Source organism: Macrobrachium nipponense, chromosome 33 (genome assembly GCF_015104395.2).
Source record: "Macrobrachium nipponense isolate FS-2020 chromosome 33, ASM1510439v2, whole genome shotgun sequence".
NCBI classification, from domain to species: Eukaryota; Metazoa; Arthropoda; class Malacostraca; order Decapoda; family Palaemonidae; genus Macrobrachium; species Macrobrachium nipponense.
In genome coordinates this window covers 5,095,477-5,122,652 of record NC_087219.1, presented here as the reverse complement: position 1 = coordinate 5,122,652, position 27,176 = coordinate 5,095,477, and the positions used below count along the sequence as shown (strand labels likewise).

The 27,176-nt window shown below is 47.0% G+C and overlaps 1 protein-coding gene across 6 annotated transcripts in view; it reads left to right on the top strand.

Annotated features, from left to right (window-relative positions):
- The first annotated feature begins 242 nt into the window (after positions 1-242).
- Positions 243-27,176, top strand: part of LOC135202932 (group XIIB secretory phospholipase A2-like protein) — a 43,654-nt gene continuing 16,720 nt past the window's right edge. For 3 of the 6 annotated variants that reach the window (XR_010311828.1, XM_064232399.1, XM_064232396.1), the window contains exon 1: positions 243-389. The gene's annotated coding sequence lies outside the window, so the exon portion shown is untranslated. Of the gene's footprint in view, positions 407-27,176 lie in introns of all 6 variants that reach the window. The other 3 variants (XM_064232398.1, XM_064232400.1, XM_064232397.1) reach the window with 3 other exon arrangements.

Sequence of the window (27,176 nt, the reverse complement as noted above, 5' to 3'; positions counted from 1 at the left end):
GTATATATTTTTTATTTATCTATTAATTTAAACGTCTATTTCTTTATTTTATTTATCTATATAGATATATATTTATTTAAATCCTTATTTGATTATCTATATATATATATATATATATATGTATATATATTTATATTTATATAGCTATTTATTTCCATTTTTTATTATCTATTTATCCATGTATACATATTTGTTTATTTCCACGATTTTAGAGAGGTGCCGTTGCAAAGGAAGCACTTGAGGCTTTTCACCTGTTGTTCAGCCGAGCCTGACCAATGACAGTCCAATACATCAGCATTCAGCATGAGAGTCACCTGACATCTCTTTTTGAAAAGGCCTTTAGGTCAGAGTGCATTCCCTAAGGGCACCGAGCCTTAGAAAGGGCTGAAGTGGGTATATATTTGTTGTGAGTAGTGTTTGTCTTTTATCATACTACTACTATAGGCCTAAAGGGCTGGGCGAAATTACAAAAAGCCATTAGGCCTAAGCTTACTCTACCTAGTAGGTAGCTAGTAGAGGTACTAGCCTATAGGCTTGCTATAGCCTAAGGGCACCGAGACTTAGAAAGGGCTGAAATGGGTATATTTGGAGTGAATAGTAGTTATTTGTCATGTAGGCCTAAAGGGCTTGGTAAAATTACGAAAAACCCCTAGGCCTAAGTTAGGCTAAGTCTCGAATTCTAGGCCGAGGTATACTACTATAGGGTAAAAAACCGCATGGTACAGGGGTGGACCATGTACGATCAATGTGTACAACCCAAGATAAGTACATTATAATGCGTCCTGACACCGGAGTAGAGGTCTTTAGCTCCGTTTCTCACGCGTTATAATATACTTTTTTTGGGGTTGTACACATTGATCGTACATGGTCCACCCCTGTACCATGCAGTTTTTTACCCTAGGTACTACCTACCCATAGGCTAGTAGGTAAGACTGCCGTTTCTAAGGGCACCAAGCCTTAGAAAAGGCTGATTTAGGTATGTACTATACCTATTTGGACCAACTAGGAATGTCTTTCTTTTCGGATTTTTAATAATTCATACGATCAAGATGAAATAAAACTTGTATTTTCATACAATAAAATCACCCTGAATACGCTTGTGCTTTCAGATTTTGGATGCATGTAATATGTGAAGAGAAAATGAAGAATATGTCTTATTATGTTGCATCCATACTTGACTCAGCCTGATGGGAAGTCAATTTTCTTAATTCTTTGTTGTTTATTACTTCACTGAGATTATTATTTCATATCACTCAGATAAGTCTCTGATATCTCTTTCGTTTGAAAATATACATAAAATAAAATTAGAAACAATATCCTGAAACAACCTGATTAAAGCTTAGGCTGAGTTGAACAGTGCGAAGTCATCTTACCACAGAGTTCAGCTTCTTTGCTGGATTGAATTCCCCGCGGCCCGCCTGGGTCTGAGCTAACGATACCAGATGCATCCATTTGATTATCATTATTTTTTTCCTTATCAGATATGCCCAGGCAAACTATATGATATTGGATTGAAAATGTTCGACAGTTGTAATGGAAATTCTGTGCATTTATTTACAGAAAATGTAATGATGTAACATGGTAATTATTGTCGAAACTGCAACGTCTTATATTGCTAATTGGCAACTCAAATCTCTCGCTGAGACGACAAATGCAACGACGCCTTGCAGATATTCTCTCGGCAATATCATCAAACTTGAATCATTTACTGATGCAACATAATAAGACATATTCTTCCTTTTCTCTTCACATATTACACGCATCCAAAATCTGAAAGCACCAGAGTATTCAGGGTGAATTTGTTGTATGAAAACAAGTTTTATTTTATCTTGATTGCGTAAATGATACAAAATCCAATTATAAATAAAAACAGGTATAAAGAATTAAATGCTTCTCTCTTCACTTTTACTTGTTGTAATCCCTTTGTGCTTTATCTTATTGTTTGTTCATGCCACTTACCTGACAGATATATATATAGCTGTATTTTCTGAAGTCCGACAGAATTTCAAAACTCGCGGCACACGCAGTGGGCGGCCAGGTGGTAGTACCCATTCCCGCCGCTGGGAGGCGGATATCAGGAACCATTCCCATTTTCTATTCATATTTTTTTCTGTCGCCGGTCGGTAAACAACTGTTTACAGACCTCTACTCAGGATTTTTTGGATTTGACTCGCTTTTAAGTATCTGATTGGTTTTTTGGTATTGAATTGGATTGTTGAATTGGCATGCGCGATAGTGGACCGTTTTTTTATTTTGGATTGGCTTCTCTATAAAAGATATGTCTGGATCAAGTGCTGTGAGTTTCAGAGTGTGTGTGAGGACTGATTGTAAGGTGAGGCTACCGAAAGCATCGGTAGACCCCCACACAGTATGTATGAGTTGTAGGGGGCAATAATTGTTTGGTGGATAATCGGTGCAATGAATGTGAGAGATTGACCGATGATGATTGGAGAGTATATGAGTCCTATCGCCTTAAATTGGAGCGCGATAGGATCAGGAGGTCTTCCTCCAGGAGTGGTTCTACCAAAGGTAAGGCTAACATCTCTCCTGCATTAACACCTGTAGAGTTTGCAACCCCTAAACCTGTGTTGCCTTCGGGCTCTGATTCTGTGTCGGGAGAAGCTAATGCTCTCTCTCTTATTTTGGAGTCTCTTCGCACTCTGGAGACCAAAGTGAAAGCCTTAGAAACTGGCTCGGTGCAAGTGTGTGATCGTGCCCCTAGTGTTGTGGAGGGGGCGTCAGATCGGCCCATAATGCCTCTAGGCCTAGACCTCTATCAGACTCCCAAGACTCAGGGAGTAGGTATGTCGAAAGCCAGCAAGAGGGTTTACGAGGGGGATTCCCCACCGATCTGGCGTCCCTTCGGCAGGCCTTGTAGCAAAGTCCCAGGCTGCCAAGGAGCGCGCACGAGCGCGCGTCCTGAAAGAGTGCTTTTCGTCCTCCGAAGCGTCCTCCCCGCGCAAGGGGTGGAGCGCTCGGAGAGACTCTCGTCCTCTGAAAAGGACGTTTCGTGTTGAGGACGCTTCACGTCCTGTATCGCCGCTTTCGTCGGAGGATGCGTATGACGCTTTTCCGCCTCAGAAAAGGGGTAAGATCTCCTCCGATGAGGACGCTGGGTTGCGTGCACAGGCGCGTCTACCTGAGAAGCAGGTAGCTGTACCTGTGAGAAGGAAGGAGGCGTCCCCTCGCCCCTCGTCTTCTCGCAGGATCAGTCCTGCTTCCTCTGTTCGTTCTTCCCCAATGAAGAACATTCTTTTGTCCCTTCAAGACCAGCTATCGACGCTTATGGCTCAGAGGACTCGCCCAGCAGCAGTCGAGCCTAAGCGGAGGAAGGACCTTAGACTGCCCGTCAAGAGGACGAAGCAGTCTCCTTCTCCCTCTCCTACTTCGTCTCGTTTGCCGATCGCTTTTCCTTCGGCGATTCGCCGATCTCGTTCGTCCTCTAGAAGGACGTTGCGTCAAGACGCTTTTGAGGAGGACGCTCAGCACGACGTTCGACAGGACGCTCGTCAGGACGCTAGGCAGGACGCTAGGCAGGACGCTTGGCAGGACGCTTGGCAGGACGTTCGGCAGGACGCTCGACAGGACGCTTGTCAGGACGCTCGGCAGGACGCTAGGCAGGACGTTCGTCAGGACGCTCGCCAGGACGCTCGACAGGACGCTCGGCAGGACGCTCGGCGGCTCGGCAGGACGCTTGGCAGGAAGCTCGCCAGGACGTTCAGGGCTCTTTTCAAGACGCTTTTGGGGATTCCGACCAAGAAGTCGTACCCCAAGACGCTAGTTTGCGCGCACAGACACGTTTTCCAGCGAAAATGTCTTCCCTTTCGTTTGAGAAACGTAAGGACGCTTCTCTGGCAAGTGAGGCTGCCTCGGGTGGCGCTAAGGACGCTCGTCCTCGTCAGGACGCTCTACCTTCTTCAAGTGGTAAGCGTCATAGAGAAGACAGCCGAAATAAGGCTTCCTCTAGTAAGGATAGGGGTCCTTTGATTAAGCCAAGACCCGACATTAGGACGCCCTCTCCGGACAGACGGTCTCCGCTTCCGTGTAGAGAAGAAGGAGAGCTGAGTTGTTCGGCTGACTCGGTTGAAGAGGAACCTTCTGCGGCCCCTCAATCTCAAGATTATAAAGTCCTCGTGCGGCTGTTGCGTTCTTCTTTCGAAGACAAGTTTCAGCCTGCAGCTCCCAAGTCTCCTCCTTCGCAGTTTTCATCATCTAAAACTGGAAAAACCCCGGAGTTTGTGGAGATTGAAAACTTTCTCTCTCCACTAAACGTTGTGTTTAAGGAAACTCCAAGATTGGATGGTACGAAGGAGAGATCAAGGCAAGACGACTTTTGCCTTGCCTCCAGCTAGACTCAGCGGAAAAGGGGGCATTTGGTATAGAACCAAAGAAGAAGTAGGAGTTCGTATCCCTTCTTCAGCTCAAGGAGATTTCTCCAGCTTAGTGGATTCGCAGAGGAGGTCTCTTTTATCCTCTGCTAAAGTAACCTGGACCTCTACGGAGACGGACCATCATTTGAAGGGTCGGCTCCGGACGCTTGAAGTGTTCAACTTCCTTGACTGGTGTTTGGGAGTTCTGGATCTGCAAGCGAGAAGCCCAGAATCTCTCAGTCTGGGGGAGCTGTCCAGCATAGTTAGCATGTATGGACAAAGCCGTCAGGGATGGTTCGGAGGAGATCGTCTCTCATTTTGGAACGGCTTTATTGAAAAAGAGAGCTTTGCTGTGTAATTTCACAGCTCGTTCGGTAACTCCAGCTCAGAAAGCGGATTTGCTGTTTTCTCCTCTTTCGAACCATCTCTTCCCCCAGACTTTAGTAAAGGACCTGACTAACAGTTTGCAAGAGAAGGCAACTCAGGACCTTTTGGCCCAGTCTACAAGACGTTCGGAGCCCGTACTTCAACCTCTTCAGCTGCGGTTCGACCGCCGAAGAAAGTTAAGCCCTTTCGTGGGGCTCCCCCCCCTCGAGAGCAGCTCTCGAGGGCGAGGGTTTTCACGAGGAAGAGCTTCCTTTAAATCAAAGCCTTCAAGTGAGAAGCATGTCCTTCAGACACCAGTCGGAGCCAGACTGAAGTTTTTTGCGGGAGCGTGGAGAGAGAGGGACACGGACTCTTGGTCCCTCAAGATCGTGGAGCAGGGGTACAAGATCCCCTTTTAGATCTTCCTCCTCTTTCTACGACTCCCAGAGACCTTTCTCCATCCTATCAAGGAGAGAAGAAGAAAGTATTATTCGATCTCCTTCAACAAATGATCGAGAAAAGAGCGGTGGAACAAGTCGCGGACCTGGGGTCCCCAGGTTTTACAACAGGATTTTCCTAGTACCGAAGGCAGTCGTCGTTGGCGTCCAGTTCTAGATGTAAGCAGGCTCAATCTTTTCGTGGAAAAGACCAAATTCACGATGGAGACGCCTCATTCTGTTCTGGGAGCCTTGAGACCGGGCGACTGGATGGTGTCCTTAGACTTGCAGGACGCGTACTTTCACATCCCGATCCACCCTCTTTCAAGAAAGTATCTAAGGTTTGTCTTAGACAAAAAAGTGTGGCAGTTCAGAGCTATGTGTTTCGGCCTGACCACGGCTCCAATGGTGTTTCACTGTAGTCATGAAGAACGTGGCGAGGTGGCTACACTCTTCGGGGATAAGAGTTCCCTGTACCTCGACGACTGGCTGATCAGAGCGTCGTCGAGAGAGAAGTGTCTGAAGGACTTGCAGTTCACTTTTTAGCCCTAGCAAAGTCCCTGGGACTTCTGGTCAAGCCCGTCGAAAAGTCGCATCTTGACCCCAAACACAGTCCCATCCGTGTATCTTGGGGATTCAGATGGATTCAGTGGCTTTTCGAGCGTTTCCGTCCCAGGAACGTCAGCGGCTAGGCTTAGAAAAGATCTCAGCCTTCCTAGGGAAAGAGACTTGCTCGGCGAGGGAATGGATGAGTCTGCTGGGAACCATTTCCTCGCTAGAAAGGTTTGTTTCCTTGGGAAGACTGCACTCAGGCCTCTCCAATTTTTCCTTGCGGACGAGTGGAAGGCCAAGGACGATCTCAATGCCATATTGAGAATATCGCTTCCGATAAAGGGGACCATCTAAGATGGTGGTTGGACCTCAGAAGCTTCAGGAGGGCGTTGTCCCTAAGTCTTCTGAGCCCCGACCTAGTGTTGTTCTCCGACGCTTCCATCACGGGCTGGGAGCAACACTAGGAGGGAAGGAAGTGTCAGGCTCCTGGAGAGGGGAACAGGTAGCCTGGCATATAAATGTCAAAGAACTGGCAGCAGTATTTCTGTCCCTGCAGTTCTTCGAAAGGAGTTTGAAGAACAAGATATTGTTCAGGTAAAACTCGGACAATACCACAGCACTCGCTTATTTAAAAAATCAGGGAGGAAACACACTCCAGAACGTTGTTTTCCCTAGCGAGAGAGATTCTGCTGTGGGCAAAGATAAGAAATGTGACTATCCTGACGAGATTCATTGCAGGAGTGCAAAACGTCAGGGCAGATCTTCTCAGTCGTCGGGAACAAATCCTACCGACGGAATGGACCTTGAACGAAGACGTTTGTCGAGACCTTTGGACGTTGTGGGGACGTCCGCTGGTCGACTTATTCGCGACGTCAAGGACCAAGAGACTTCCTCTTTATTGCTCCCCGGTCCTGGATCCAGAAGCAATCGCGGTAGATGCGTGCTTTGGAATTGGACGGGTCTAGACCTGTACGCCTTCCCACCATTCAAGATTTTGGGGGAAGTCATGAGGAAGTTTGCGGCCTCAGAAGGGACGAGGTTGACCCTGATCGCTCCGATGTGGCCAGCGAGAGAATGGTTCACAGAGGTCATGTCTTTCCTTGTAGACTTTCCAAGGACATTGCCCTGGAGGAAAGATCTACTCAAACAGCCTCACTTCGAAAGGTTTCACCAAAACCTCTCCGCTCTGGGTCTGACTGCGTTCAGACTATCGAAAAAGTTGGCCAGAGCGAGAGGTTTTTCAAAAGCAGCTGCGAGAGCAATCTCACATGCAAGATGTGCTTCCACAAGAGCTGTTTACCAATCGAAGTGGGCTTCCTTCAGGGCATGGTGTAAAAAGGAGGGAGTTTCCTCTTCCTCGACCTCTGTGAACCAGATAGCTGATTTTCTGCTCTTTCTCAGGAATGTGCAGAAATTAGCGGTCCCTACCATCAAGGGATATAAAAGCATGTTGTCAGCGGTTTTTAGGCACAGAGGCCTTGACCTTTCTGACAACAAGGACATTCATGACCTTTTAAAGTCTTTCGAGACTTCGAAGGTTCCTCAAATGAGACCTCCGTCATGGAAACCTTGACGTGGTTCTTAAATTCCTTATGTCAAGCCCTTTCGAACCGCTTTCAGGCAGCGTCTCTTCGAACTTGACAAGGAAGGCTCTTTTCCTAACTTCTCTTGCGACGGCTAAGAGAGTTAGTGAAATTCAAGCGTTTAGTAAGTTAATGGGATTCAAAGGAGACAATGCTGTCTGCTCGTTGAACCCAACTTTCTTGGCGAAGAATGAAAATCCTTCGAACCCTTGGCCGAAGACTTTCGAGATCAAGGGTATGTCAAGTCTGGTGGGCCAAGAACCAGAGAGAGTCCTGTGCCCGGTCAGGGCTCTCAAGTTCTATGTACATAGAACAAAAGAGGTAAGAGGTCCCCTCAGGTAATCTCTGGTGCTCTGTGAAGAGACCAGAGTTACCTTTATCGAAGAATGCTGTTGCTTTCTTTCTAAGGGACGTCATTAAGGAGGCTCATTCATCTTTCCAGAAGACTGATTTGAGCCTCTTACGAGTGAAAGCGCACGAAGTTCGAGCTGTCGCTACATCTCCACTTGCCTATCCCAAAAAGAACATGTCAATCAAGGACATTCTTGATTGCACCTTTTGAGGAGTAACTCCGTCTTCGCCTCACATTACCTAAGGGATGTGAGAACGATTTATGACGATTGTAATTCACTGGGGCCATACGTTTCTGCGGACACAGTCTTGGGTCCGGAAGTAGCTCTTTCCCTATCCCTTAGTTAGGATTAGGTTTGTTCTGTTGTTGTGTTTTTAGGTTGTGGTGAGTCTTATGTGAAGATCTCCCATCCTTTAGTTAGTTTTAAGGGTTTTTTTTGTGAATAGTTGGTCAGGTGGTGGTCAGTTGCTTCGTTGCCCTCATATGTATGGCCTCGATGGTCTTGTCACGTTGAGGTCGCCTACCCGTTGACAGATCATCCAGAGCGCACCAGCACTACAGGTCTCCACCTGGCTGGCAACTCTGATTTAAGCAAAAGCAGCCTTAAGTGACAGTAATCACATAGTCTACTTTGCTAACAGGTGAGGAACCAAGATGTATATCATCTACTTAATTTAAGTTTCCTAAAAAATCCTATTCTGTCTCTTCCCACCATCCGAAGGTGGGATTCAGCTATATATATATCTGTCAGGTAAGTGGCATGAACAAAATGTTATTGTTATTATACAATTAAGTTTGTTCATACTTACCTGGCAGATATATATAATTAAATTTCCCGCCCTCCTCCCCTCAGGAGACAGTGGCATTAATAAAAATATGAATAGAAAATGGGAATGGTTCCTGATATCCGCCTCCAGCGGCGGAATGGGTACTACCACCTGGCCGCCCACTGCGTGTGCCGCGAGTTTTGAAAATTCTGTCGGACTTCAGAAAATACAGCTATATATATATCTGCCAGGTAAGTATGAACAAACTTAATTGTATAATAACAATAACATATTTCAGGAAAGATTATTTAGTTGTGCAATTAATACCGAATCCTATGGAATGACCAAAATCTTCCTATCTTGAGCAAAGCATGAGATGACTGAAAAAATATAAACATAATATTGCTAGTTTTCTAAGCCATAGACGAAAATAATGAGATACTGAGCGAGTGGCCTACCTCCCGGTACCAGCCAATCAGAGGCCGCCAAACAAACGTCTCGTAGCCGCAGAATCAACCTTAAATGAATCGACTATAGGTACCTACCTAGGGTAAACAACTGCGGACGATCCATCGTCATCTCGCTGGCCAGGCCTTATTCACTCGATATTTATTTGATGAAACAAGAATACAATTACAACTTTAAGCATACCATTCAAAAGATTGAAGTTTCATCAACATAATGTGATATATGAAAGCCCCATACAAACTAAAATAAGCATGTGAGCTCTTTGTAAAATATGTTTTCAAGGCAGTTTTGAAATCCAATATAATGGCAATCGTGTGGCTGGCCGGTCTAACCACGGACAATCCACCATCTTTCCCAGCCTTCCCAGCACTCATTTGAACAATGTTAGCGTATATATGTAACGTTTATTGATCTTACTCAAGATTGGAGTTGTAATCAGCACAATAAAACCACATTTTGTTGCCAATATTAATGAAAGTATGAAACTTTTTATTCCCGAGGTCATGGTTTGAACTGGATTCATATTTACCTTTTAATTGGTGGTTTTATCCTTACTGCCATCACAACTGAAACTCCACAGTGCTCATTTGATTGTAATTATACGCATTTTGGTCTTAATTCACTCCACATTGCACTTGAACCATGTTGGTGTTCCTGGTTCCTAAGCACTCACTCTGCAAACACAGTTACAAGCAGCAGACGACTACATGTTTATGTGGTGTCAAGCTTTATTCCCTTAATTGTTTACTTTACTCATTATTTGGTTTAATTTTACTTCAAAATGTTTATTTAATTCATGTCTGTTATCCTTTTTTTGCAACCAAATTAACCACGAAAAATTACTCATATTTTTGAAGTACGAGGAGACGACGGCAAAAAGACTCATCGTTGCCAATGTAGTGGAGCTTCACACATATGCCGATGCATTTACAAACTGTTTCCACGAATTCTAGTTGTCATAGTAATGCAGTAATGATAAAATTGCTGTAATATGTATATAGTATACTACAAATAGATACGTTAATTTCACTTATTTCCCTGTTTTTGTGTAAGTCTTATACCCAGTTTGGAGGGTAAACACATACCAATTGACAACACTGATAAACAATTGAAGAGCGCAAAACGCCTTGAAACACCGCAAAGAATATCGTAGTCCCCTTGAATAAGTACGAATAAGTGCTGGTAAGAGGTCGGGGATACGATTGTTGTGATGAAAGTGCTTCAGTGTCTATGGGTACAAGTGGTGTGCGGATTTTGCACAGGAAATGGGAAGTTTGTTGACACAAGCGACTCCGCAAACATCGAGATGGCATCAATCTTCGAAATATTTGGAGTTGTAAGTAAAAACTTTGAAAGGATTTTGGGGTTGTGGGCACTGCATTGGCCATCCTTTTCATTACCCTCTGTTTAAATCTTAAAATATGGCCTTAATTTCTAACTTTGGAGAAAATACTTACTTCGAAAAGAGAGTAGAGGTCTTGAGCTCCTGTTATCACCACCAACAACTCATGACTGATGACCATCTCCGGTGTCAGGATGTGGCCTAGCCGTGGTAGTCGGTGAGTTGGCCAGTCCACGCGGTTGTTTACCCTATATAGTAGCTACTTTGAAAATTGATTTTGGTATTTCTATGTAACAACTCCACATGGACTGCAAGGGACATAACGCAAATACGAAAGCCACCAGGGATTAGGGGTCAAATGTATTTCACCATGTTTAGTACTGGCCCCTGGACGGTTAAGGTAATTAGTACAGTCGACTGATAAAAAATGCTTAACTTTAAATTCTTTATAAGCAACCAGAATAGTACTACCTATAGAAAAAGGTCATTGTTCCGATACGTAATACAAACCCTCGGTCCTTTAACAATAGGAAGGTAACTAGCGGCAGCTGGGACGGTCGTAAGCTTCGAACAAGGGGAGAACGGTAGTTAACTGCTTGTCCGATCGTGCGCGCGCCCGCGCGCCCGAGAGGTGAAGAATCACTTTTGCTTTCGGCCGCGGGTGTGAAGGACGTGTTCGTCATCGCTCTCTGCCCGCTTCATCGTCGTATGCTTTGTTTATATTGTGTTTCTACTAATGTTTTTGGTTTGACTTGAAAATGAAACTGTAAGTACACTGTTTTCATTTTCATTACTTAATATGAATCAACATGGAGCTATCGCCGTAGAGACGGCGATTTTCCGCTCTTTTCATGTATTGAACCCTTGAATTATGTCTCGGTGCCGAGGGCGGGCGCACTCGCGCCGAGTCATGTATTTTGGGCGAAAGTGTGTAATTGAAAGATGTAAGTACTCTTTTGTTCATGAAACTTACCTGGCAGATATATATATAGCTGTATTTTTCCGAATCCGACAGAAATTTAAACACTTACGACACACGCAGTGTGTCAGGTGGTTAGTACCCATTCCCGCCGCTGGGAGGCGGGTATCAGGAATCATTCCCATTTTCTATTCATAATTTTTCTGTCGCCGGTGCTGAAAACACCTGTTTTCAGTACCTCCGTCTTAGGATTTTGGAAACTTCATTGCCGCTAAGTATCCTAATTGTCTTTTGATTTATTCACTTGGATTTGTGGCTAGGCATACGCTATCTAAATTGATTTGAATTTGATTCATTTTTGCATAAAAATATCTGAATCTAGTTAGGCTAGTTTCAGACGGGGTTGTCTGCAAAGATAGGGTGTGGCTACCGTAAGCTTCGGTAGATTCGCACTTGGTATGTCGAGGGGTATGGGTCTTGCTTCTTTGTTGAGATTTGTCATGTAAGGAGTGTGAGACTTTGTCTTTTCCGTAAGGAAGACGTATGATTCGTATGTACGCAATTAATCAGTAAACATGTCTAATTCCGTAAGGAAGACGTATGATTCGTATGTACGCAATTAATCAGTAACAAAAGTCAGGGTAGTGAACCTGCTAACCTTCCTGTAGACTTTATTTTTGCATAACCCTGTAGTATGGCCTACGGGCTATGTATATGTCTACGAGAGGTGCTCGCTCTCCTTCATTCGCTGTGAAGTGCTACTTCTGTAATTGTTACTCCTAACCCTGCAGTGTTGCCTTCGGGCCCTAAGCAGTGTCTGTAGAGAAATTGCCCTTTCTCTGATACTCCTTCGATTCGTAACTTAGAATCGAAAGTGCTTGCTTTAGAGAGTAAAAGTGAAGTGCAGAAGTGCAGTGATACCCCTTGTGTAGTTTGGAGTGCGGTCAGATCGGCCGCTGTTTCGCCTCTAGGCCGGGACCTCTGCTGACTCCCACCAGAACCAGTGAGAGAGGCATGTCGAAAGCCGAAGGAGGGTTACGAGGAACCCCCAACGATCTGGCGTGCCTTCGGCAGTTTCTGATGAAAATCCCCAGACTGCCTAAGTGCGTGCACGAGTGGCACGAATCCTGAAGGATTGTTCTCGTCTCCGAAGCGTCCTCCCCGCGCAGGGGTTGGAGCTTTCGGATGGACTCGCGCCCTCTAAATAGAAGCTTTATAGAAGAGGACGCTTCACGTCCTCTCTCTGTCTCTCTCTCGTTATGCGTTTCAGTGAGAAGTAAGAAGGCGAACGTCGCCTGAACTCGTGTCCGTCTTTCCACCGAGAAATACGTAAAAGAAGTCATAGTAGCAGTAAGCTTTTGATTTGTTTGTATGGTGTTTTTACGTTGCATGGAACCAGTGGTTATTCAGCAACGGGACCAACGGCTTTACGTGACTTCCGAACCACGTCGAGAATGAACTTCTATCACCAGAATACATCATCTCACTCCTCAATGGAATGGCCGGGAATCGAACCCGCGCGAACCACCGAGGTGTGAAGCAAACACCAAACCAACCACGCCACTGAGGTGCTTAGTAAGCTTTTGAGAGCGGACGCCCAAGCCAGGGGCGCGCGGGTGCACGCCAAGCGCCGCCAGTGGACGCCGAGCAGATGCGCGCCAGTGGACGCCGAGCGCGCTCCAGTGGACGCCGAGCGCGCTCCAGTGGAAGCCGGAGCGGCTCCAGGGGACGCCGAGCGTGCACCAGCGCACGCCTGGTGTGCGCCTGGCTGAACGTTTCTGTTGAACTCTTCAAGCTCTTGTTTCAGATTTGGGCTTAAAGAATTTTTACCTCTACCTTCGATGATACCTTCTACCTCACCTGCAAAGAATGTGAAGTAGGCAGTGCTTCCGAGTAAGCTTAAAGTGAACAGACAACTTCTTCGAAACCCAGCAAGACATCGGGTTTCGTGAATTCAAGAGGTCTCTGTCAATTAATATTGCTTTTCGCATAGGTGGATGGAGTTAAGGAAAGCTCAAGGGAAGTTCTCGTTTGCTCTACCGCAAGCTTTGCCATTCTGCCAATAAATTTAAGTTGCCACTACCGCAGTCAAGACTTTGCGATAAGGCAGTTACGGGTTATAAAGGCTCGATGTCCTGCACGTCAGGACTCTCGGCAACGTTCAGTAGGATTCTTGCAAAGGCACTCATCAAAAGTACGCTCTTCAGGAAAGCGCAAGACAGGACTGCCTTTGCCATACTGCCAATAAATTTTAAGCTTTAGCAGGCATTAGTTGTGATACGGGAGAGGAAGCTGGTTGGAGAGTTTCTTCCTCTTCCCAGGATAATTTTGCCAGCTTTTTAGCCCATCTGAAAGGGCTTTTCAGATGATAGTTTTTGTTAGTTCCTAGTCGGGACTACGCTGCCGAATTGAACATCGTCGTAATACCTGACGTAAGCCCAGTCTCTTAACAGGATTCTTGCCCTTCCTCGTTTGAGACGGGAATCGGAAAATAAAATGCTCGACTTCCTGGATTACGTTTTGTCAATTCAGTGACTTTCCCCATTGACAATATACTATCGTTTTGTCAAGTAAGTGGGTATCCCCTCATTGACAAAATATCTCTTTGTCCCGTAAATGGGTTAGTTCTCATTGACAAACATCTCATTAACTTGATATTGCGTAAGCGAATAAGCTCTTATTGACAAGATTCGGAAGAGCTCTCATTCGTCATTCGCAGACTCGTACAAGAAATAGACTTGTAGACTACGTCAATGAACGCTTATGTCCAATAACATAAGAGCTTGAGCTGACTGCTTCGATTCTCCTAAGTTTTGTTCATGAAACTTGCCTGTCAGATATGTATGTAGCTGTATTTCCGAATTCAGCTATATATATGTCTGCCAGGTAAGTATGAACAAACTTTATTGTGATATAATTTCATATTTTGCCTTGCGTTATTTTATTTCTGGTTGGTTCAAGTCATATACGCTTGCTGTAGTTACCTCTTCGGATGGCAACCGAGAGGTCTATGGTCCATTTTAAGGACATTTAATCGTTATCCCTGCAGCCTTCCAGGAGTTTCCGATTTATCTTTTACCGTTGTATGGTAGTGTTCTGACGACACAAACGCATCTATATATTTAGCGTTTTCTGTTTCGCTTAAATATACCAGCTTGAGAGTCTCTTTATGCTAAAAATAACGAACCTTTTTCTTCATAGAATAGGGTAGCTGGCAACCCAGGCAGTAAACGTTAAGAGACGACGATGACGGACGATCGTAAGCTGCTGCTGTCACTGTCCTCTGACTCCTCTCCTCCAGTCCAAACGAGCCAGTACCAACTCGTTCGCTGTCATGCGCTGTAGGTTAAGTCTCTCTCTCCTGCGGGATTGACTGACTAACCGTATCTCTGTGCTGGCAGTTACGTCTCTCTCTCCTGCGGATTGACTGACGAACTGTATCTCTGCCCTACAATCACGGACTTTAGCCTAAGATTGAGGGGATTTTACTTACATGAATAAACATTGCATTCGTTTGGCCTTAATATGTTCTAGTACAGAGATATCTTACTCTTTCGGTGCTCGTTACCGCACGGTATAGGACTACGAGTCTACCACAACATTGCACTATTATATGCTCTCTTGCTTAGGCAAAGCGCAGCCTTATTAGGGAAGTAACATACTGTGTGAGGGAATGGATGAGCTCGCTGGGGACCATTTCCTTCCTAAAGAAGTTTGTTTCCCTGAATAGACTGCAATTCAGACCTCTACACGTACGTTTTTTCTACCGGGAAACTGAAATTTTATTAAAGATCTAGGAATGATTCTGAACATCTCTCGGTGCGTTAAGTATCTCTTGAGGTGATAGAAAGAAGTTGCCGGACATCTGGAGAGGGTTTCAGATGTCCTGGATCATAATCTGAAAGAAGTGGAAGCAATTTTCAGTCGTCCCTCCAGTCCTCGAAACGAGTTTTTGGAACCATGGTCCATATCAAACTCTGATCTTCTACAGCTTCTCTCATATCTTAGGAAGTATCTTCTCTCGGTCCCGGTTCGGGTTTACGAGAAAGAGCCTCATTATAACAACAGGCGTAGAATGGAACGATCCTCTAGAGGTTCGTTACAGGATTGCAAAAGTCCGTTCGAATCGTCTCGATCGAAGGCAGCAACTACTGACTTCCGAGTGGAATCTTTCTTTAGAAGTATGTTGAGACTTGAGAGTTGTGGAGACTTTAGGGACGTCCTTTCATTCATCTCTTCGCTAGGTTGAGGACGAAGAGGCTTATTCTTCTCTGCTCCCTTGTTCTCGATCCGGGAGCGGTAACATTAAACGCCATCCTATGATATTGAACGGGGATGGATGTTTAGTCTCTTTTCTCCTTTTTCAATCACTTAGGAAATGTAATAAGATGATTTATATCATCACAGGGAGCGACAATGACGCTAATCGCCCCATGTTGGCCTTCAAGACCCTAGATTCACAGAGGTCACGTCCTTCCAAGGACCTTTTCCGAGAGAGTCGGTCTCCTTTAACACGAAAGGTACCTATAACCTCTCCGCTCTGAGTCTGACTACGTTCAGACTATCGAGATGTTGACAGCATAAGATTGCAGTCTTCCCTTTCCGTTTGAAGAATGGGATAAGCTGGCAGTCACAACTATTAAAGAATACGCAAATATGTTGTTGACGGCCTTTGGGCTCAGAGATTTGCTTCTGTCAAACAACAAAGCCCTTAACGATCTTTGAGTTCTGTGAAATCTCGAAACTCGCTCACCATCTACTTTTTGTCTCACCTGTTTTCTCGGGTCAGACACTCGTGCGAGATCAGGAGACAATAATAGTAGCCCTGAGTTTCTTGTTGACGAAGTCGGTTGCGTTTATACACCTCCGATGATCGTTTAACATGAGACCAGGTTGGACTGTCAGGCATTCGTCCTTCGGGGACTGAATCGCCTTTTTGCTCCTCGCTCCTTTCTCCTGGCACCAGAAGCTCGAGTCAGGAGTGGCTCAGGAGTTGATTCGCTAACGACGTTGGGTTGCGTTGATACACCCCCCAAGGTTTGCTTAGCTTGAATCGCCAGGCAGTCCAAACACTCATCCTTCAGCGAAGAATAGTGCCTTATGGTCTTCAGGGTACAGCCTTGCTGTCCTTGATTCGTCGACTGGTCAATTGGTCGGTCACCTGACGTTAGTACAGACGGACTGACTGGTGCATGTCCAGATCGAAGCTTTCAATATGGAACTTTAGCATAGTCTGAAAGTTCTTGATGTCAAAGCATTCGAACATCTCCTACCTGTTAACTTCTTGCATGTGATCAGGAAGGCATTTTTCTAACCACCCTAGATACGACAAAGAGGGTTTAGTGAGATTTTAAGCCATCGTCACAAGTTTTTGACTTTAGAGAACACAAGGCGGTGTGCTCTCTAAGCTTTTCGTTATGGCCTAAGAATGGAAACCCGTTTTGTCCTTGGGCCAGGAGCTTGGAAGCAAGGATGGCACAAGTTAGTGGGCAGGAGCCAGAGAGAGTCCTGTGCCCTGTCAGGTCTCTCAAGTTTTATCTACATAAAACTCAAGAAAGTCGAAGTCGTACGGACAATCTGCAGTGTTCCGAAAAGACCAGACTTGCCCATATCGAAGAACACCCTGGCTTTATTGTTAAGGAGGTCTTTCAAAAAGCTCCTTCTTTGTGTTTGCACAAAGATTTGAAATCTTTTGATTTGATGCTCCGAGGTGAGGGCGCGGCCTCGGAAGCATTTCAACAGAGCATGGCACTCGGCAACATCCTGAGTACCATGTTTTAGCGAAGCAACTCTGTGTTCAATTCACACTCCCTGCGAGATGTGAAGATGGCATATGAGATCTGCTGCTCGCTAGGGCCATATGTGTCTGCAGACACAATCTTGGGGGCAAGAAGTACCACTCATCCTATCCTGTAGAAAATGGTTAGGAAGAGCTCTTAATTTAGTAGTTGAGTCGCCGACAACGGTGACTTCTTAACTCTTAAGCCTTAGTTAACTTACACCTTAACTTTGGCTAGGTGGGTCAGGTGGTGATATATATTTTTATATATATATTTAGTTTTACTTCTTAGCCCTCATGGTATGGTCAATATGGTCTAGTCACGTCGTGGTCTCGCCCCTGTTGACAGATCATCTGGAGTGCACCAGCTATATAGGTCTCTACCTCGCTGGCAACTCTAGTAGCACAAGCAGACTTACGCGGGCCAGTAACCACGAAGTCAGCTATGTTCTAACAGGTTAAGGAAAATCAAGATATCAATTATCTGCATATATATGTTTTCCTAAAATCTTCTATTCTGTCTACTCCCACCACCAAAGGTGGGATTCAGCTATATATATATCTGACAGGTAAGTTTCATGAACAAAATGATATTGTAATGATACAATTAAGTTTGTTCATACTTACCTGGCAGATATATATAATCAAGTACCCACCCACCTCCCCTCAGGAGACAGTGGAAATAAAAATTATGAATAGAAAATGGGAATGATTCCTGATACCCGCCTCCCAGCGGCGGGAATGGGTACTAACACCTGACTCCCACTGCGTGTCGTAAGTGTTTAAATTTCTGTCGGATTCGGAAAAAATACAGCTATATATATATCTGCCAGGTAAGTATGAACAAACTTAATTGTATCATTACAATATCATTTTTCATTATATTTTTGCCCTGTGCGTTCGTTGCCGAGAGCTTGATTGCGCTCGGCAAGAGCCTCTTATTTTGTATGAATAGAATGCAATGAAAGTGGATTCGCAATGCAGTTTTCTTTTCATTTTCATTTATTAATTGCATCAAATTTATTTTGATAATTTCCGCTCTTACCCCGGGAATAATCCTTACGATTTTATTGCTGTGAAAGTGATAGCAAGTGCAGTTGTTCATTTTCTATATATTTATGATAGCATCATATTATTATGGATCAAGTTTCCGCTCTTACCGGGAATTGATTTTTCCCTCTTTAAGTTCTATGAAGTGAATCGCAAGTGCAGTATTCTGTTTCATTTTCATATTACTTTTCACTGCTGTGCGGGGGTAGGGGAAGCGAAGGTCTGCCAGGAAGTCGTCGGAAAGCTCTCCCGCGACTCCCTTGGTATCCGATTCTTCGTCTTCTTTCCTGCCCCACGCTCAGCTTCCTCGTATTTTGTTTTTGGGGTCTTCCTTCCGTTCGGGGTGGGGCATGTCTCCCCCCCCGTGCGTGAGGGAACCCCTCTTACTAATCTGTCTGTGCTACCGCAGGTGCTACAGCCGTGGGAGACGACCTTGGACAGGTATGGACCACTGCGGCTGCAGGGCGTGCCTAGCATCCACGATCTGCTGCAGAGTCTAGCGAGGTCTGGGGCGGTGACCTTGGAGTGGTCTCCACTACAACCTTCACGGCCGCTTATGCTGCTTCCCCCCGCTGGTCTACACTCCCCATGCTGTGTCGGTGACGCCGTCTGCCGCTTCTAGGGCCGGTCGCCGCCGTACCGAGGAGGGGTATGCCGCCGCCGCCTGTGTTTTCTTCGTGTTGCCTGCCCCAGACTTCCGCTGTTCCAGCAGCTCGGCCCTGGACGGCCGCCAGTACCACGCTGGCTGCCGATGATTCTACGAGGCGATGGCTGGGCCTGCCGTACCTGTCGCTGATGTGGTTCCCGCTACTGGCTTTTGGCTGTCCCTTCTGTGTTTACCGCTGCCGCTGTTCCTGCCGCTCCTGAGCTGGTTGCTGTTCCTGTCGCTCCTGGTTCCTGCGCCTGTCCATGCTGTCCTGCCCATGGTGTGTCTTCCCCAGTCCCAGGTCCTTCCGGACAGGTGCAGTCGGGGCCGTGTTGCTTCGGCAATAGGCCCGACTCCGGCCTGGATGGAGGACCTGACGACTGTCCTGCGTGAGCTGACGAAGAAGAGGAAGGAATGTCATCTTCGTCTTCGTCTGTTGCTGCTCTTCCCCTTCGACTTCTAAGGCCCATAAGCCGAAGAAGAAGAAGGCTGCCTCCCCCCCCTAAGAAGTCTCCTTCGGGAACTTCTAAGGGCCCGTCCCACCTCGGTGGGATCGGGGGGTCCTTCTGCTGGTCCTCCTGCTCCTTCGGGAGCGGGGCCCGTCTCCCCTTCCGTAAGGAAGAGATAGACGGGGACCAGAGGAGTATCGGTTAGCTCTGGTACTTCCTCGCCTGGTGCTAGCGGCGATGCCGCTACGCCAGGTTCCGGCTCGGTCTCTCGTTCGCGGGAGATCCCGAGTGTATACGCTCTCCCTCGGGAGACCGTGCAGCCAAAGTTTCGGCGCCAGAGTTCGCTCGGCGCCAAGACCACGGCACGGAGCAGAAGGCTGGCGAGAACCGCTCAGGTGACTCTCGCCAGGGCCAGCGGCCCGCTCTCGCAGCGACCAGCTGGTAACCGGGTTTTGTTATTCCCCCTAAGAAGACTCCTTCGGGAACTTCGAAGGGGCTCGTCACATTCCGGTGTGACGGGGGGGTTCTTCTGCTGGTCCTCCTGTTCCTTCGGGAACGGGGCCCGTCTCCCCTTCTGAGAAGAAGAAGAAGACGGGGACAAGGGTGTGCTGGCTACCGCGGGTACACCCTCGCCTGGTCTTGGCAGCTCTGCTGCTAAGCCAGGTACCGGCTCGGTTTCTCGTCCGCGAGAAGTTCCGATGTACGATCTCCTTCGGGTGACCGTGCAGCCAAAGTTAAGACGCCTGAGTTCGCTCAGCGTCATGACCGAGGCACGGAGCAGAAGACTGTCGAGAGCCGCTCAGGTGACTCTCGCCAGGCAGCGGCCGCTCTCGCAGCGACCAGCCGGTACCTCGGATGGACGTGACGGTCTCTGACCGGACCACGGGTGAGGCTGGAAGAGGTCCCCCAGGTCCCCTCGACCGACGGTACCAAGCCTCGGCTGGTACCAGCGGTTTTTGACGTGCCGCGAGGACGCTCACCGGTCTCACGGCGAACAAAGCGAGCTCTGCAGGTCACCTGACCGCCGCTCCACAGGGACCGGGCGGATACGGTGACCAGCAGCAGCTCGTCTGACGCACGGACCCGGGCCGGGGTCGACGTGCTCAGTCGAGCCGCTCGCCACAGTGAGCGGCACGGCCAGGCCTGCAGATCGATCCCCACCGCGGGTTGGTGATCGGCTGCAGCCCCCCACCCACGTACGCTGGTCCTGCCAGCGAGCTTGGGGGGGAGCGTCAGGTCTGTCTCTCCACTACCTTCAACTTCCTCGGGCTACACCGGGAAGAGCAAGGTAGCTAGGAGTGATCGTGAGAGGTGCGCCGCTCACGATCCCGTCACGACGCCGCACGTGCCACGTATGGTCTTAGGACCAACCAGGACGTACGCGCAAGTGATTGGAGGCGACCGTCAGGGGGAGATGGGGTAGCGTCAGTTCTGTCTCTCCGATACCTTCAAACTTCCTCGGCATACGCCAGGGAAAGAGCGGGTATATTAGGAGTTATCGTGAGAGATGCGTCCGCTCACGATCCCGTCACGACGCCGCACGGCCAGGTTGGTCTTAGGACAACCAGGACGTACGCGCAATTGATTTGGAAGGCACCGTCAGGGATCTGTTGCTGGTCCTTCTTCTGAAGGAGGGGAGGGTCCTGGGAGCTGCTCTTGTTGGAGGGACTGGACGGTCCTACTCCTCAAGACGCTGTAACTTCCGAGATTCAGAGTAACTTTACCAGGTTATTGCACTGATTCGTCAGCACAACGACCGGGGGGAAGGATCGCCGCTCCCACCAGCAGAGCCCATGTCTCTGCTTCCGAGTCGTTTTGGGGCCCGAGAGGGAACCCAACCGACGGTGGGTATGCCGCGATCGGAGCTTGCCGATTCTGTCTTGAACCAGAGTCTCTTCGTCTCCGGACAAGAAGGCTCTCTCAGTTCTGGCCGGCGATCAAGCTACTTCCACCTCCTCTACTGCGACAGCGGCGTTTCTACGTGTCTTCGGACACGTATTTAAATACTCCTTCGGTCCTCCTGAGAGGTTTCGACCAATCGACGAGGACTGGAATGAGTCGGAGGACGGTATCGGCTCTCTCCTGTCAGGTGTCGATCAGCCCACCCAGACGACGTTCACAGTGGCGGCAGACCCTTACCTACAGTGAGAGTTCGTAACCCTCCTCGGGGAAAACGTTTTCTCCTGACGATACGTTTTCCCAGACTCTGAGAGGCCAGGCTGCTCCTACTCTTCTCCAACTGCTAGTTCCACTGGGAAGGCGAGCGAGTATCCAATTCCTCCCCCATTCCCTCTCTCCTTACGGCTACGAGGGAAAGGGGAAGGATCCTACAGAGATTTCTCTGTAGGATCCCACGTTGGGGACTGCGCTACCAGGGGGGACCTTCGGGTCCTACCTGACGTAAGCCCCGGTCGTTGAGGAGGGATCCTGCCCCATTCTCGATTTCTACGGGAATCGAGAGGACCACCAGCCGATATCGTTTGACGAATTCGGTGGGGGTTTCGCAGACTGCTTAGAATTCTACGGAATTTCTAGCGCATTCAGAGTGTTAGAGTTTCTTACGATCTCCAAACACTTAGGCGAGACCACGGTCCAAAGTGAGCGAGACGAGAATCCCCGATATGTTACACGATAATCGGGAACCTCGCCTATGCTCGAATTCCTGGAATTTCTAGCATTAGGAAGAGATGCTGCTGAAGAAGACTATCTCACAGTAGGCGACCAACCTGGAATAGAGAAGAACGGACGGGAATATCCAGTTTGGCTGGAACTATCGTCTTAGTATTCTGTTCACCATTGAAGCTTTCCTTCGAGGAAGACTTCTCCTTCACTCTCTTTAATAGAGAACGAAGGTGGTCGATCTCCAATCCTTATTTTGTTTTCTTGAAGGAAAGAATTTAGGATGGAGATCGTTGTTCAGAATCCTACAAATATACTACGTATATTAACCTCGCGACATGATTCTGCTAAGCAGTTGAATGGTCCGAGGGGTAGGCGCATATCCTGGTTATTCTACGGATTGCGACTTAGACGAAAAGTATTCTAATTGAACTGCAACCCGGGTTGCCTGCAACTCCCAGGAGTTTCCATTCAATTTTAATACTTATGGTGTTGTCACAACAACACCATTTAAGCTTTTATATTTACCGAAATTCGTTTCGCTTAAATATAATTGCTCGAGCATATCTTTTTATGCTCGGTGGTTCTAGCCGAACGCATTCCTTCGTGGAAAGGATTACTTGGCAACTCAGGATGACGAGTCAGCGACAGCTACTGCGTATTGAATTGCCCGAGGCATTTCAGTATCAGCTGCCGTTTTGAGATAGACGGTTGTTTATGTCTTTCTCGCCTGCTTTGATTGAATAACAACCGTATCTCTGCCCAACAATCACGGACTTAAGTCTCTGATTAACGGGGATTCTCGCATACATGAATGACCATCTACTGCTGAGAAACGCTAGTATTCATCGTCTTCGGTATTGCGAGAATTTTAAACAGATATCTATTCGACTCTCATCTTTCTGTTTACCGCACGGTAACAGAATTCTGTAATAGTCTCTTGCTGCATCGTATCCCGATAATGCGAATGATTTTTGCGGAATCTGAGTTTGTCCTCAAAATATCTTGTATTCGGAGGTGTACAATTGTTCATTGTTCACCCCGGATTAGCAGATGTATTGAAAGACATCGCCTACTCCCACACCTGCCAGCTCTACTTCCAAACGTTCAGCCCATGAGAAGCAGTTCTTCAAGCGGCTCTCCCCTGTGTTTCATTACTGAAGAACGCCCCGCTTTCATTGCACAACGGACAGCAATGAAATGGCGGTTAGCGTTTTCAGTCATTTGTAAGCACAGGTTTAGAATCTTGAGATTCCTTCTCTCGATTCAGCTGGAAGACGTAGGTTGCATTCATTGCCTACCTTCGTCTTCAACGTCACATAGTGTTGTTTCTCCTTAAGCTGAGATTCAACGTCTATGAGATTTTCTTGCCATCAGGGACCTCGGTCTTTTGAAGGCAATTGACTTTCGCCTTTTGAGCTTATGCATTAAGAGAATCATCGCCGCGCCGTCCGGCATCGGTGACTAACAAATATTTTATTTGTTTGGTCTCTCAGCATAAACTCTTTAAAGGGGCGAAGGTCACGTGAATTTACTTACGGATGCTTGGACAACTTGTCCTCTACTGATTCCGAACCAGTCAGTCGGCAGCTGTCAGAGCGCCGAGTCAGTTACGAACTATGCTGTGGACTTAGTTCGGTTGTTCCAGAGCAATCATTACTTCGTCTTAATAGCTTGTCAGTATGATACTGTACATAACCAAAGTCGAGAAGAGGGATAGGTCATACGACTATTCCCTTCTTTTCGTCTTAGGTAACTGCATGACTTCTCTTGAGAAGTCAAGCACAAAGGGATGGGGATTTGTGACGCTCGATTTCGTACCGATCTTCGTAGCGAAGACTCAGAACCCTTCGGTAACTGACGATTGGTTCGAGTCCTTCACAATACCCTCCCTAATGGACGTCACCGCCACCGCCTCCGATACGAAGGCTATGCTGCTTTGTCCTGTGAAGGTGCGGACGGAGCTGTCTCTGAAGAAAACTCGACACCCAGGATGAGTGTGGACGCCTCTTCATCATTCTCTCGCGTTCCGCAAGAACTTCTCCGTCCGGCGCAGGTAATGAAGGCAGGCGCCTGGTCCAACCGGACCGCATGCACCTCCTTCTACCTTCAGGATATTGCCCACAGTTCCTTGGATCTTTTTCCTTGGGAACCGTGGTGGTTTGCTCAACACGTGTGTAGTTAACCCAGACCCTCGCAGGCTGAACAGCATCGAGTCCTGGTGTGACCGTAAGAATGGATGAGGATGAGAGTGTGACTGGCTCCTCTTCCCATCTTTTTCTTCCCTCTACCTTTGGGTAGAGGGGACACGGTCGTCACCCTGCTGGGTAAGGACGAGATGCAGGTGAGCTACTCAATAGAGCACCATCCTATCCCTTTCAGTAGGGATAGGAGTAAATAATTCCACCACTTCCTTCCAACAAGGGGGAGGAAGTGGATGCCAAATTGAGACAAACCCATCATTTTATGATGTCTCTTGCAAACAGGAACAAGTTCTTGCTTGCTGGTACGAAGAGATACGCTTGCCTCTCTCTTAGTACTTGGCCCAGAGGTCTGACCATTGATCCTGCGGTGCACACCCCGATCAATCGGACAGAGGTTTGGATCCCTCCCTTGCTCTTACGACCAGGGAGGCACTCAGGGTTGGACGAACACCAGTCTGTTCACCAAAAAGACTCCAAGGATTCCTCCCACCAAGAAGTGAGTCTTCTTCCTATTGTTAAAGGAGCCGAGGGTTTGTATTAACGTATCGGAAACAAATGGACAATTTGTCGAAAATTGCATTTTTCCTAACTATACAAACCTGAGGTCCTTTACATATAGTCCCACCTCATGCCACCCTCACTCTGCAACTTTTTGCATGGGCCTAAAGCAAAAGTGATTTCTTCACCTCTCGGGCGCGCGGGCACTGCGCACGATCGGACAAGCAGTTAACTACCGTCTCCCCTTGTTCGAAGCTTACGACCGTCCCAGCTGCCGCTAGTTTACCTTCCTATTGTTAAAGGACCTCAGGTTTGTATAGTTAGGAAAAATGCAATTTTCGACAAATTGTCATATTTCCATGGAAATTCCCTATGCAGAGCTAGGCCTATTACTTAGATCTACCTTGATTTTTCCTACAGTATTTTGGCTGCTTATGAAGAATTTACCATTATTTTTAGTTGGTCGGATGTAAATGTCCGAGCAGCGACATAGCAGCCACTTCCCCAAAAAGTACTTGAATTATGCCATTTATTTCATAATTTACGAGAAATCACTTGCTACTTGGAGAGGAGTAGGTATAGAGGTCATGTTGTGCTGCCTGGATGGGCCACAACCCTTGGCTGATGCTCATGGCAGTGAATTCAAGTACTTTTTCGGGAAGGTGGCCGCATTTCAGGATCGGTGGCCCCAATGTCGCCGCTCCGCCATTTACCCTAGCATGCTTGCCATCCTGGGATGCTATTGTGCATGCAGTTTTCTAGTGAAGTTTCTGGTAAAAAGTGGAGTTTCCTTCGCTGGAGGTTCAAGCCACTTTTGGAGATAGCCTCACTCGAAAGGTAAGCTTCCACATTTTACTACATACGTACATATGTACGTACAGTATTTCTTGTATACCATGAACACTAATACACATTATTTACAGGTATATTAGCAGTACGTATTAAGTTAGGTATTGAATGGTCCAAATTGTTGTAGTATTTTATTGTTTATAGGTCAATTTAGCTTTATTATGGAATTTACTGTGGTGTTTTTGGAGAGCTTGGAACGGATTAGACATTTTACATGTAAAATGCGGTCCAAGATACGTAAAGCTCATGATACGAAGGCCGCCTCGGAACGGATTAATTTCGTATCTCGAGGTACCACTGTAATGGTCTGTGAAGAGCTGTTGCTTAGAAATACCAATTTCAGTAAACCTGTTGGCACCCAAGCTTAGACGATGTAAACTCTATAAGCTATTGTGATGAGCTAAACCTGCCAAATATCTTTATCTCAGCTTAGTGTACTAGGTCTAGCCTAAATGGCTTCGAATTTTTCAAAAAACATGTAGGTCTAAGCTAAGATGGCGTAACCTTAAATTCCTCAAAGAGTAGCCAAGGCCAGTTCATGTGCTTGAAGTTTGTTACTTAGGGGATGTCCGAAGTTGGGCAAAGCCCCCCTTCCAGGTCAGGGCACCCTGCCCTAAGTCAGGAACAGTGGCGACTTGTGTATAAGCACAGTGGAACTGCAGCAACCTCTGTTTTTATACATTCAACTTCCCTGCCAGATATATACTTAGCTATAGACTCCGTCGTCTCCGACAGAATTTCAAATTTCGCGGCACACGCTACAGGTAGGTCAGGTGATCTACCGCCCTGCCCTGGGTGGCAGGACTAGGAACCATCCCCGTTTTCTAATCAGAATTCTTCTGTCGCCCGGACCATCAACATTGTTGTTGGTTCCTCTCGATTGGTTTTTCTTTTTTCACCGGCAATTGATCTTCTTGACCGACTTTTGGTGACGTATCTGGATTGTTGGATTGGCATACGCTTTTGTGGACTGTTTTGTGGACTTGATTTTGGATTTTTCTTTAAATATGTCTGACTCTGGTATTGGTTGTGAGACGTTGTGTGAATGTAGGCTGTAAGGTGAGGTTGCCGAAGCAAAGCTTCGGTAGACCCTCACACGGTATGCAAGAGGTGCAGGGAGTATGAATGTTCTTTTACTAATACTTTTTTTCTTCTTTTTTGTAAGGAATTGTGGAAACTGGAATGTGAGAACTTGAGTGAGAACGAATGGAAGAATCTAACTAATTATTTAAAAAAGTTAGAAAGAGAAAGAGTGAGGAAGGCTTCTCATAGAAGTTTAAGTAGTTCTAGATCTGAACTAATTCCAAGCTTGGGATCTTCCCCAAGGGTAAGTATTGCTACTTCTCCTTCCATTGCAGCCCCTTCTCCTATTGCAGAACCTGTAGATCCAGCGAAAGAACTTGCAGATCTAAAAGCAGCCTTCAAAGTGATGGAAAACAAAATGGCTGCCATACAAGGTAAGGCTAGTGATTTGTCAGTGGACAGTGATATGAGTGTCCCCAGTGTAGTGGAGGGGGCATCTGGTCGGCTCAGCAACGCTCCTAGGTCTAGACCTCTTCCAAGCTCACATGCCCAGAGGAGAAGGAATGTCGAAAGCCGAAAGGAGGTTGTGGAGAATCCCCACCGATCAGGGGTGTCCCTTCGGCGGTTTCTGTGACACCCCAGACTGCCAAGGACCGCTATTGTAAAAGCGTCCTACGTGAGTGTTTCTCGTCGTCGGGATCTTCATCACCGAGACGTGATTGGAGAGATTTCCGATCGATCTCGGCCTCTCAAGAGGAGTTGGAGGGCGCCGACTATTGACTCGAGCCCTGAAAACTTCCCTGAGGAGTCTCCATCGGGAGTGAAGAAGGCAAAAGAAGAGCCATTCTTTCAACCAGAGTGAGAAGGAGGCAGGAGGTGGAGGCTATGGACTCCTCCCCTCCT